This window comes from Lemur catta, chromosome 15, assembly GCF_020740605.2.
Source record: "Lemur catta isolate mLemCat1 chromosome 15, mLemCat1.pri, whole genome shotgun sequence".
Lineage (NCBI taxonomy): Eukaryota > Metazoa > Chordata > Mammalia > Primates > Lemuridae > Lemur > Lemur catta.
This window is the reverse complement of record NC_059142.1, coordinates 38,939,992-38,951,977: the sequence shown is the minus strand read 5'-3', so window position 1 is coordinate 38,951,977 and position 11,986 is coordinate 38,939,992.

Below are 11,986 nucleotides of genomic sequence, written 5' to 3'. Positions count from 1 at the left end.
CCCGCAGGAGCTCACAGGCTGGTGGAGGAGACGAGAGCCAACTAATGCCCACTCCGGCGGGAGAGGACGGTGCCCGGGTGAGGTGCAGGGAAAGCCCCAGAGAGACTCAGAGGCAGGGAGGGCACCTGGGATCACAGAGGCATGAAGGAGAGCTGATGCATGAGTCCCACGTTGCTGCTGTAACAAGTGACCACAAATTCAGTGGCTTAAAACAAGGCAAATGTACTATCTTATAGTCCTGAAGGCCAGAAGTCTGCAGTGGGTCTTACGGGCTAAAATTAAGGTGTTGGCAGAAACGTGTTCCTTTGGAGGCTCTGGGGAGAATCCATTTCCTCGCCTTCTCCGGCTCCTGGAGGCTGTCCGCACTCCTTGGCTGGTGGCCCCTTCTTCTTTCAAAGTGAAGCACTCTGACCTCTGTTTCCACGGCCACATCTGCTCTCTCTGACCGTGACTGTCTTGCCTCCCTCTTATAAGGACCCTTGTGAGTACTTTGGTCTCAACCAGATAATTCAGGGTAATCTACCCCCTATTTCAAGATCCTTCATTTAATCCCAGCTGCAAATTCCCTTTCTGCCATGTAAGGTACACATGTGCAGGTAGCAGGGATTAGCACAGACGTGTCTTTGGAGGGCTGTTATTCTGCCTGTGCTGGAGATGGGATGGGGCTTCGACATGCAATGGCTGCAGGGAGGGGCCCTGCAGGTGGAGGGACAGCCCCAGCAGAGGCAAGGGTGCGAGGACCCAAGCAGCATCTACCAGCTCCTGCGTGTGATTGAAGGTGTGGCTTTGGGGAGCAGGGTTGGAAAGTCTACCTGCACATGGCCAGCGCCTTGCTCCGTTTTCTAACAAATGCAGTTGGCTCCAAGGATGACTGGCAAATGTCGGCCCCTGAGGGGTGGCAAGCTAGGGTGGGCCTCCTGGACGGGAGGTGAGCCTCCCTGTTCAGTGTCCATCCACCTCATGTGGGCCCCCTCTTCTCCAGGCCCTGCATGGCAACTCAGACCCTTGCAATTAGACCCCCCCCATGGTGTCCTCCAGTCGGCCCGTCTTCCACCTGTCCACGCACCCCCACTGCCAACAGGCCCAGCAGCAGCACCACGCCCCTCCCCGCCTCAAGGACTCTGACTCTCCCCAGTTTTGTGTTCCTGACACACCGAGCTGCTCCCTGAACTCCCCACATTTTTCCACGCAGCCAAGTCACTTCAGTAGCTTTCCTTGTGCCAGACATATCCTCCTGCAAGACCTCTTCCCACTCCTCACCCTTCAAGCCTCAGCTCTTTGGATGAGCACCTTCCCCTTCCACCCTCCCCATGGCGCTCAGGGCAGAGAGTGGCTCCCACAAGACCTTTCATAAAACCCCACACCCAGTCAGCGGCTGTCCCATGCAGGGCTGATGGACACATGACATTCAGTCCTCATGTTGGTGATAATGCTATCAGTGCTCCAGAGCTCACTGTGTGCCAGGCACTGTGCTTCACACGTGATTTCTCATTCATCCCCCACAGACCCTCTGAGGGTGCTGGTATTAGCCTCATTTCAGAGATGAGGAAGTTGAGGCTCCGAGGAGTGAGGTAACTGACCTTGTAGGACACAGCTTTAAAATAAATGGGGGGTCTGAGAATCAAACCCAGGCCTCCCGGCTCCAAGGCCCGTGCTCCAAAGCACGAGCTACACTTGGGATGACTATGGGCCACATTTTATAGAGGAAACTGAAGCTCAGGGAGGTTAAATAACTGGGCCTGGCTAATGAGTAGCTCTCAAATCAAGGTGTGGCTCATCTCAGAGGCCTGGCTTGGCACTGCCTTGCTACACAGTCACTTATTAATCTTTACTGCTACGCTGCACTGCTTAGCCTCTGTTTTGTAGTTATTTGCACAGCTCTTTCCCTCCCCCATCCCCACCTCTCCCACTCTTGAGGGAGCTCACTGGGGCTGGGCCTGAGTCTCTTTCATCCTGTATTCTGTGTGCAGCTCAGGGCCTGGCTCGGAGCATGCCCGGCAATTGCGTGAATGACAGAATGAATGAAATTTCCTGGTGTGGCTTTAGACAAAGCACAGAGCTGCTCAGCGAGGCCACCTGCTGCCAATAGCTCCAGAGGGGCCCAGGCTTGGGGCCCTCTCACCCCCAACTTCTTGGCAGATCTGAATGCCCAAGTTTGTGTTTGTTTTATAAACATACTATTTTATATATATGTGTGTGGAGAAGTAATACATACACAATACAGTATGAAATTTCAAATGTACAAAGGATGTACAGCAAAACGTTGATCTCTCTCCATCCTTTGAATCCAGTCTCCTGGCTCCCCTCCCAGAAGCATCCCCTGCTATCACCTTTTTGCGTAGCCTTCTAAGGACACCTATGCATTTACAAACATGTATGCGCATATGTTCTTCCCTGGACCACACATATAAACAGTAGCAAACTATGTACATTGCTCTGCCAGCTTACTTTTTCTTTTTTCTTTCACTTTGCATAATACTGCTATTTGCACATTTTTTTTTTAATTTCAGTACATTTAGGGGGTACAAGTGGAGCTTTGTTACCTGCATATATTGTACAGTGGTGAAGTCTGGGCTGGTAGTGTGCCCATCACCAACTAGTGTGCATTGTGCCCAGTAGGTAGTTTTTTACCCTCTTTCCCCCCTTCAAGTCTCCAGTGTCCATTATGCCACTCTGTAGGACCACCGTAGCCACAGCTTGGCTCTCACTTCTAAGTGACAACATGCAGTATTTGGTTTTCCGTTCCTCAGTTACTTTACTTAGGATAATGTTCTCCAAATCCAACCAAGTTGCTGCAAAAGACATTATTTCATTCTTTTTATGGCCAAGTAGCACTCCATATGTGTATGTACCACATTTTCTTTATCCACTCCTCAGCTGATGGGCACTCAGTTTACTTCCATATCTTTATGATCGTGGATTGTGCTGTGATGAGCATTCGGGTGCAGGTGCGTTTTTGCTAGGATGACGCCTTCTCTTTTCCTTTGAACAACTCCCCTATCAGTACTCTGTAGAGCTGCCTGATTCTTTCTGATAGTTCCACAGTATTCCATTGCATAGATATTGCATGCATTTATCACATGTATCACATAACAAACATTTTAGGCATTTCCAGTCTTTTGCTGTCATAAACAACACTGCAGCGAACATCCTAGTGCATCGTGTTGTTTGGCACATGTGCAGAAGTACATCTGAAAGACAAACACCTGTGAGAGAAATTGAAGGGTCAAAGAATGATATTTAAAATTTTGATACTTATTGGAAATTACTGTCCATAGAATTTCTACTACCAGCCATGTGTGGAGGGTCCATATGCCCCATATTCCCAACAAATAGTAAATTATTAAACCTCTTCATCTTTTCCAATCTGACATGTAAAAATGGGATTCCATGGTAGTCTAAATTTGCATTTCTCTTCTTGTGAGTGAGAAGGAACATTCTCGTCTATCTGAATGCAATGCATATACCCTTTTCTGGGAACTGTTTGCCCATATGCTTTGTCTTTTTCTCCTCCAGGGTTTTTGGTCTTTTACTTAGTTATTTGTAGGGATCCTTTATGTGTCTTAAGGATATTAGCCTTTGGTCCACGATAAAGGTCGTGAATATTTTCTTGCCTCCTTGTCTTATCTCCTCTATAATTATTCCTCACATTTCCAGGGAATTTCACTTGCCTTATCTGGTTTAAAGCTTGTTACCTCCTGCAAGATGAATGTGGACATTCCCATTTGTGTGGGGAGGCGATTCTCTGTGGTTCCCTTGCATTTCTGCATGTCTTGCAATCAGAGGCATAGACAGATTTTGTTCTGGTCTGTCTTTTCAAGAATGTTTTAGTAGTGAACATCCTCGAAAGATAGAGATAGCATCTTTCTCTGGAAAAGAGGCAGGTTTTTTACTGTTCTGTATAACAATAATAATACTTCTCTCTGGGGCAAAGATCAAACAGGTTTGCCTGTAGCCCACGATAAAAGATTTGGTTTTCCAAAGCTTGGAGTTCCTTAGCTGTGATGCAAAAGTCATTGCATATGTAGCATCTAGCAGGGTCAATCTTTGCGTTGTCCTCAGGGTACTTAGGGGGTAAGAGGATTCAATACAAACATGAAACTCAAGCAGCTTACCGTGCTGTGAATAAAAAAGTTCTTTGTCTCTGAGCCAGGGTCTTGTGTCTTCTGCCAGCATCCATAAAACTGTGGCAGGACAACTTGTTAGCTTGCAAAAAGAATAAATCTCAGACCTTCACAGTTCTTGACAATTTAGCAGCTGGGCAAAGTGAGGCTTTGGCTCCTGAACCCAAGGTCACCTGGATAGAAAGTAGCAAAACTGGGTCTGGAACTGGGTCTCTTACTCCACACTCCAAGTTTTGGTCGTGCTAACATGGCCTTCCTCTGCTAGCAAGTAAACTGCCCATGGCTAGGCTGCCATACCAGGTGAAATTCAATGGATCTCACGCTTTGGGCCAGGAGTTCTCAAACTTGAGCGAGCTTCAGAATCACTTGGATACTTAGTAAAAATTCAAACTTATTAAAAACACAGATGCACCCACAGAGATATGATTCAGTAATTCTGGATCGGAACCTGACTTGTTTTAAACAAGCTCCCCTCCCAGGGGTTCTGTTCCAAGGGGATGGAAGGACCACACGCTGAGAGCTGCTACTGCAGAGAACAGGCTGCCTCGGAGGGTTTGTGAGCAGGGAGTAGTGTGATCAAAGCTGGCTTGGGACACATGGGCCTGCTGCAGGGAGGAGACACCAGAGGTCAGCTCTGGGGGAGGTTGCTGAGGCCTTTGGTCTTGAAGTGATAAGTTGAGGATGGCGAGGGCAGCAGAGGGGAGGAGTGAAGAGGTGCTGAGGTGCCCCAGGTGGGCACTTGCCCTGCATTCCCAGCTCAGGGCTTCCTGTACCTGGCTGGCTGACTCATCTGACACTTTGCATGTGTCATCTCCTGGCTCAAAAATCACTGTTGGCTTCCTCAGGGGGAAAATAAATCAGATCCGGTGGTCTGACCTGCAAGGCCCTTCCTGTCTGGGTCTAACCAGCTCTGCAGCCTCTGCTTCTGGTTTCCTTTGGCACAGTGGTTAGACCACATGATGTAGGGCCAGACATCCTGGGTTTAAATCCCAGCTTTGTACCTTACTAAACTAAGTTTAGGCAAGTGGCCCTCAGTTTTCTAATCAGTAAAGTGCAAATGGCGACAGTTATCTACAGCATAGGCGAGCTTTGATGATTTCTACAAGCTCGTGCATGCCACACACTTGAATAGTCAGAAAATAGGCTGCCACCATATAGTTTCCTTCCCATACGCTGTCAGGCGTATAGGAAGGGCTCAATACATTTGGCCTGTTTTTATAAGATCCTTCTTTGTCACTGGAACTTTCCGCTATCTGCCACCTCCATGTCCTCACTCCCTGCACCACTTACTGTCGCTCACCCTGGGGCTGCTCAGGCCGCTCCTCCAGGATGCCCTCCCTGCTCACCCCAGGCCTCTCTTCCTGGCTCAGGGTGCTCTCCTGCCCTGAGCCCCGGATCCCTCATTCCTCTCCTGACACTGGCCTGCCACCTGCTCTTGTTGGGACCTGCAATGTTTACCTCTTTCTCTTCCCTGAGCCCAGATGGTCCCCTGGGGGCAGGCAGCCTGGATCCAGGGCACCTGCCTGCTGGTCTCTGCTCAGCAGGACGCCAGCTGCAGGACCTCAGCCAGGCCGAGACCCCACTCTGTGTCAGTTTTCTGACCTATAAACTAGCAGAATTGGGCTAATGCACCAGTTTTTGAGCTTTAAAAGCGGAGAAACCCTTTGCTAAAGCAAAATCTTCCAGAAAGCTGGGGCTGTAAAACCAGGGAGGGCTGCTTTGGGTGGAAGAGTGTGTGTGTGTGTGCACACATGTGTGTTTGTGAGTGTGTGAGAGTGTGCAAGTGTGAGCGTGTGAGGTGTGTGCATGTGTGCGAGCATGCATGTGTATGTGTGTATGTTTGAGCATGCATGTGAGTGTGTAAGCACACGTAAGAGCATGTGTGTGTGTGTTTGTGTAGGGGGGCGTGTGAGTGTGGGTGGTCAGCGGCAGATCTGCTCAGCTCCCACTTCTCTGCTTGGGGCCCCGCAGGTGAGGTTTGAAAATATCTGGGCTGAAGGATTCTACCTGCCACCCTACCAGGGTAGGAGTTTTGTCTAATTCATCTCACTAGGCTTATGGGAGATGTTTGATGTGTTTCTTAGTGGTCAAGGTGAAGGTAAGGACGAGGTAAAGTGGGCATGGCAGGAATGGGAAGTTTAGGGTTCCCGGAAGCTCCCCTCCCCTCCCTGAGCTCCAGCCCTTCCCCTGCAGCCCCAGATACAGATCTCTGTTGGAAGGTATTTGTTTGGTTGTGTGTGCCAGGGCTGGAGCTGCATGTTTACTGAGCTGGGACTAATATCTCTGGTGGATCTTTTAGTCTACACAGGCCCCAGCCCTGATCCCAGGCAAGGCCGCCACCGGGAAGCATCCCCCTGCCCCCAACTCCAGCACATTCCACTGGAGGGGGCAGGGCCAGGGTGGGCAGGAGGTGCTTCCCGGCACTGCAGCCCCTCCCTGGTGCTGGCCCGGCTGGTAGGGCCCAGGCTGGTGCTCAGACACCCAGGGGAGGACGGGGACTGCCACTGGCTGGGTCCTGCCTGGAATGGAAGTGAGGTGCCCCAGGGAGCCAGTGGGGTTTTGTCCCCGTGAATGCTCTGTGTCTTTGGGGTGGGGTGTGTGTTCCCTCCCAATTGACTGTCCACTGATCAAAATGCCACCCGGATACTAGGGTCTGGCCTCAGCTGCTCTTTCTCAGGGCAAAGGTTATCACCCCCCTTAACCCCCAGACCTGAGCACCCCTGATGTTCCCAGCTCTGGGCAGCCCCTCTAGCTATGGGATTCTCTATGGCCAGATGAATGTTTATCCTGCAGCCGGCTGGAGCCAGGAGGGGCCAGGAGGGGCCAGGAGGAGCCAGGAGGGGCCAGGAGGGGCCAGGAGGGGCTGGGGCTCAGCATTCTGTCTCCAGAGCGGCTCTGAAGCTCCTTCCAGCTGCACTTAGGAATGTCCCTTCTCCCCCACCCTGCTCTGCTCTGCTGGTCCAGAAACTCAGCTTATCTGACCACCCCTCCCCTGTCTGCAAGGCCCCACCTGCCAGCTTGAGGCCAGAGGAGCCTGGGATGAGTCAGAATCGAAAATACATGAATACTCCCCTCAACCCAATTATAGAGGTGACCGATGTTCATTGTTGCTTTGTTGAAAATCTGGAAAACACAGGTCCCACTCAGAAGTCACCTCCCTACTCCCTACCCCTGACCGTGGGCTCTGTCCGTGAGGCAGGGCCTGGGTGGACACAGCTTCTGTCCTTCCCCCTTCTGCACTGGCAGAGATAGGGGCACAGTCAGTGCTTGGTTAGTAGAACTTAATTCTGCCAGGACTCCTTCCAGCACAGATCCAGGAGGACCCTGGGTGACTCCTGTCCTCATCCTGGGGGTGATCGGATAAACCACGGCCGAGACTGGTTTCCTGACTGCAGTGCAAATGCAGGCTCAGGCCTCCGACTGGGAACCATGCAGGACCCTTTCCTTCCCTTGTGCTTCATGTGAATCCGTCAGCCCGACCTGCTGGCTCTGCCCTTGAGACACCGTCATACCAGGCCACTGTGCCCCAAGTCCTCTGATGTCTCCCCAGAACAAGCCCTCAGCATCTCTAACCTGGATGAGTCTTGGCCCTACGCTCTCTCCCCAGAGAGTGGCTGGGGTGGGTGACTCAGTACTCCTCTGCTCAAAGCCCCGTTACTCCAGGACAAAGCCCACCTCCTCAGTTAGACTGCAGGACCCCCGTGCTCGCCTGGTGTCCTCTGGGCTCCTCTCCTGGAACCACCCCCCTCCCCCGCCCCTGCCTCACCCTCTTAACCACTGAGCCTGCTTGGGACGCTCCAAGCTCCTTCCTTAGGGGTTTTGCCTTTGCTGTGCCCTTGGCCAGGAATGCTCTTTCTTGGGGACCCCAAGGCTCCTTCACCTCATTCAGGTCTCCGTTCATGTGTCACCTCCTCAGAGAGGCCTTCCCTGCCCACCCCTCAGTGGCCTTCCCCACTGACTGCCCTTCTCCCCTCCCCTGCAAACCCCACCCTGTACACTCCTCATCTCCCCAGAACGGAAGCTCCAGAGGGCAGGGGGCTTTAGAGGGTGCTCTGTAATTATGTGTGAGATGAAAATAAAAGGGGCTTCTCCCTTTTCTTCCTCTGTTTCCATGAATAATCATGGGACACCTGTAGTGCCAGGAGACAACGGGAGAGACAGGGCTGTGGTGTGTGACGGGGAGGAGGGGCGGGACCCCTGCCCAGCCCCAGTGGAGGGGGTGGACGGAACTGAGGGGGCTGCCGTCCAGGGCCAGGGAGGAGATTCGAGGACCCTCCAGGCCCAGGCCCCTCTAGGGGGCAGGAATGCTGTCCCCCCTCCCCCCGGCTGTGTCAGCCTCTGGCGCTCAGCAGGTGCACAGCGAAACCCTCCCAGGGGAGGTCAGGGAGCGCTCTGAAGCACTCCCCAGGATTCGCAGGATACTTTGCAGCTAGAAATGGGGAGATCTTGCGTGTGGAGTCGTAGCGTCCTTGCCCCTGAGGGAGGGAAGTTAGCTGGCCAGGAAGGGCGCAGAGACCACCCAGCTGCCTCCTCCTAGACTCTATATAGTCAGGGCAGGCACCGGGACGTTTGTCTCTCTCTGTCCTGTGTCTGGCACACTCCAGTCCAGATGGAGTGGGCCACGGCTCGGGGCAGCGTAGAGGTTCTAAATGGGGCCCAAATAGACCAGGGCAGGGCAAAGGCCGAGACCCCCTGGCTGAGGTCAGCCGGGCCCCTCCCTGTGCAGAGGGGCCTGAGCCTCCTCACGTACACTCAGTCCTGGGCCACGCGAGCAGGGAGGGAGAGGCCAGTCCACTGTCTGCCCAGGGTGTGGAATGTGGCACCTGGGAGAAGCAGATCCTCCCCCTTCCCCCACCCGCCTGGACAAGGGACTGGCTCTCCCTCCCCTCCCCCACCTGCCCTGGTTCTGGTCAGGCTGGTTTTTCCTCCCCTGAGGCCTTGAGGAACACCTGGGCCATCCTGAGGGAGCCCCGGGTGAGCTGAGCTGCCACAGAAGGGGCCAGACCCGGCTGTGGGGAGGCCCAAGTCCCGCGGGCACCAGCCCCCTGGCCCCAGCAAGGCTGCTCACAGCACGGCCAGCTCTGCCCCGTCCTGCTGCCCGGCTCTTGGAGCCAGTGGAGCGGATTCTGCCCAGTTTGAGGACGAGCAGGGCTCCCCAAGAGAATGCATGGGGGGGATTGGCAGGTGACAGCGGCAGAGTCCTGCTCATCGCAGGCTCCGCAGGACGTGGCACGTGGCAGTGCTGTATGCATCTTCCCTTTCCTTCATCTCTCCAGTTTGTCATCGGGTCACATCCGTATTTCTTGTCTCTGTCCTGTACTCTCCGTCCCGCCACTGTGACGAGGTTCAGACCCCCTGATCTCTAACATGGGCTATTTCAACAGGCCGTAACTGGCCTCCATACCCCTGGTCACGCCTGCTTCCCTCGTCCCACCAGCCCATTGGCCATGCAGAACCCAGGCTGGCCACGGCACGTCGTGAGTACAATGACTCCGTTGTCTGCAGGAGCAAGTCCAGCCCCTCAGCTGAGCTGACAGCCCTGCCGACCTCGTCCCAGCCCCGTGTCCCAGTCACACTGGACTGCCATTGGGCCCCCAAGCTGGCCCCCAGTGACTCGGCTCTTCCAGGCACCTATTCGGTTTACCCTGATGAGAAACCCCGCCTGAGAAACACCTACCTGTCGGTCTTGCTCAAGGGTCGTGTTCTCTGTGATGAAACAATTCTCTACGCTGCAGGCAGAAATGAGCAGACCTAATTCCCAGCAGCTACATACTTGATCGCGTCGATTGGTCCTCGGCCTAAATGCCTACTGGCTCAATAGTTCCAGCAGACGGCCCACAGTGTGGCTGCCCACTCCACCACCCCGAAAGATCCTTCAGTGATTTCAGAAAGTCCCCCAAAAGGAATGTGTCCCACGTGCCAACAAGGCACCTGCTGGCCTGCACGTAGTGCTCTGGCACCAGCTCCAGCCCCCGGGGTCCCCGTGCACCACCTGGGACAGCCTCACTGCCCCTTGTGAGAATAGCTGGTGGGGCCAGCTCCAGATGCTCCCCAAACTTCTGATTCTTGGGGACCTAGAGTGGGGTGGGGCTCTCCCGGGCCTAAGTCATCGGGCCCAAAGCAGCCCTCCTTGTCCTCAGACTCTTTCCAAGTTCTTCTCGTCCCTTTCATGCTCTTGCTTCATAAAGTAAAACTAGCTCAAAGGACCCAGGGGTGAGGGCGGCAGCACAGAAACCTTTTCTGGGGTCTCTGTTCTCCCCACATCTGCTTCTCCGCCCTCCAAAACCCCCTCTCTCCCTTCCCGGCTCAAGGCCAGAGTGTGGGGGTGGCAGAATCAGCGATGCCAGCCGCGCATGTAGGGAGGGCAAGAGGGTATTTACTATTAATACATTAAATTTGGCTGGTTCTAAATGCCCATCATATAGCATTTCTTAAGAAACTACTTATTTTTAATTAAGAAGTAACACATAAATATGTTCTTGCAGAAATGAAAACCATAGAGAGCAAGGTCAGGTTCCCTTGGGCGGCTGGCCACCAATCACTTCTCCCCAGAGGAAACCTCCCTCATCAGCTGGTGCGTTTCCTTCCTCATCTGTGTGCTTATGTACGTGTTCACACGGACCTACAGAAATAAGTCATCTTTTAAGTGTGTGTCAACAGGAAGTTATCATATTAAATGTGTTGCTCTCACTGCATTTACTATACCCAACAAATGTTTCTTTAGGGTTTTCCTTGTCACCATTCATTGCCATTACTGATTCTGCTTAATTTCTGCCTCTAGTCCACAGCAGGGATGTCGCACAATTTACTGACCTCCCCGCCCCCGCCCCAGGGGTTGTTTCTGTCTTTCCACTATTACAAGCAATGCTTCAAAGAACCTTTTATATGTCTTCCTGAACACATGGGCCGGGGAGTTCTGGGGTGAGGGGGACCCATGGCTCATAGGGTGCGTGAATTTTTTTAAAGGTGACACTGCCAAATCACCCTGCAAAGTGGCCGCTACAACTCACCTCCCACGAACATGTTGGAGGCGGTTCACTTGTCCAAAGCTTTCCCTACACTTGACATTGTCAGACTTTGTGATTTGGCCAATCTAACAGGGAAAAGTAAATCTCCTGCCTCCTCCTGGACTGGGGAGAGGTGGTCCCAGATGCCTTGGCTGGGTAGGCGATCTGGGACGGTGGCCTGGTGATGTTCATGGAAACTTCCAGCCAGCCCTGTTCACCGTCCTGTCTCCCACTTCTCCTCTCAAGTTCCCTGGTGCCCCCCCTCCCAATTCTGGAGCTTCCCTGAAGTATGTGTTGAGAATTTGCTTGTTTTTCATGGGCTTTCAGCCCTCCCCTCTCTTGTCCCCTTCCTGTTCCCCCAAACCCTAGGATTCCGCTTTCATCTGCTATGTTATCATTTTTGAGCTCTAAAGTTTTTATTGACATTTCCCATCTTCTGTTGTCTCTTCTTTTATTCTTTTTAAATATTTCTTAACTGTCATCTTAGCAGGGTTTTAGGAAGGAGTGAAAATTAATGTGGGTATTCAATTTACTACATTTCATCAAAACGAATACATCCCTAGACTCCCCCTTCCAGACTGCCGGCCTTTTAGAGGCAGGAAAACTTTGTATTCACTTCTGGGTCCCAGCCCCTGGCCACGTGCCTGGCAAAGACGAAGAGGCTTGATGCCTGGCCACTGAATGTGGCAGTGGGCGACAGAGCACCTGGTGCTGATGGCCCCTGAGGAGAGGGACAGTGTCCAGGGAAGGGGTTGCTAATTACACGATGGACAAGCTCACGAAGTCTGCACACTTTCACCTTTCTCCCCTCTAGCTTATGAACATAGGCACGAGTCTGTCCCCTCTGCTAGGCTC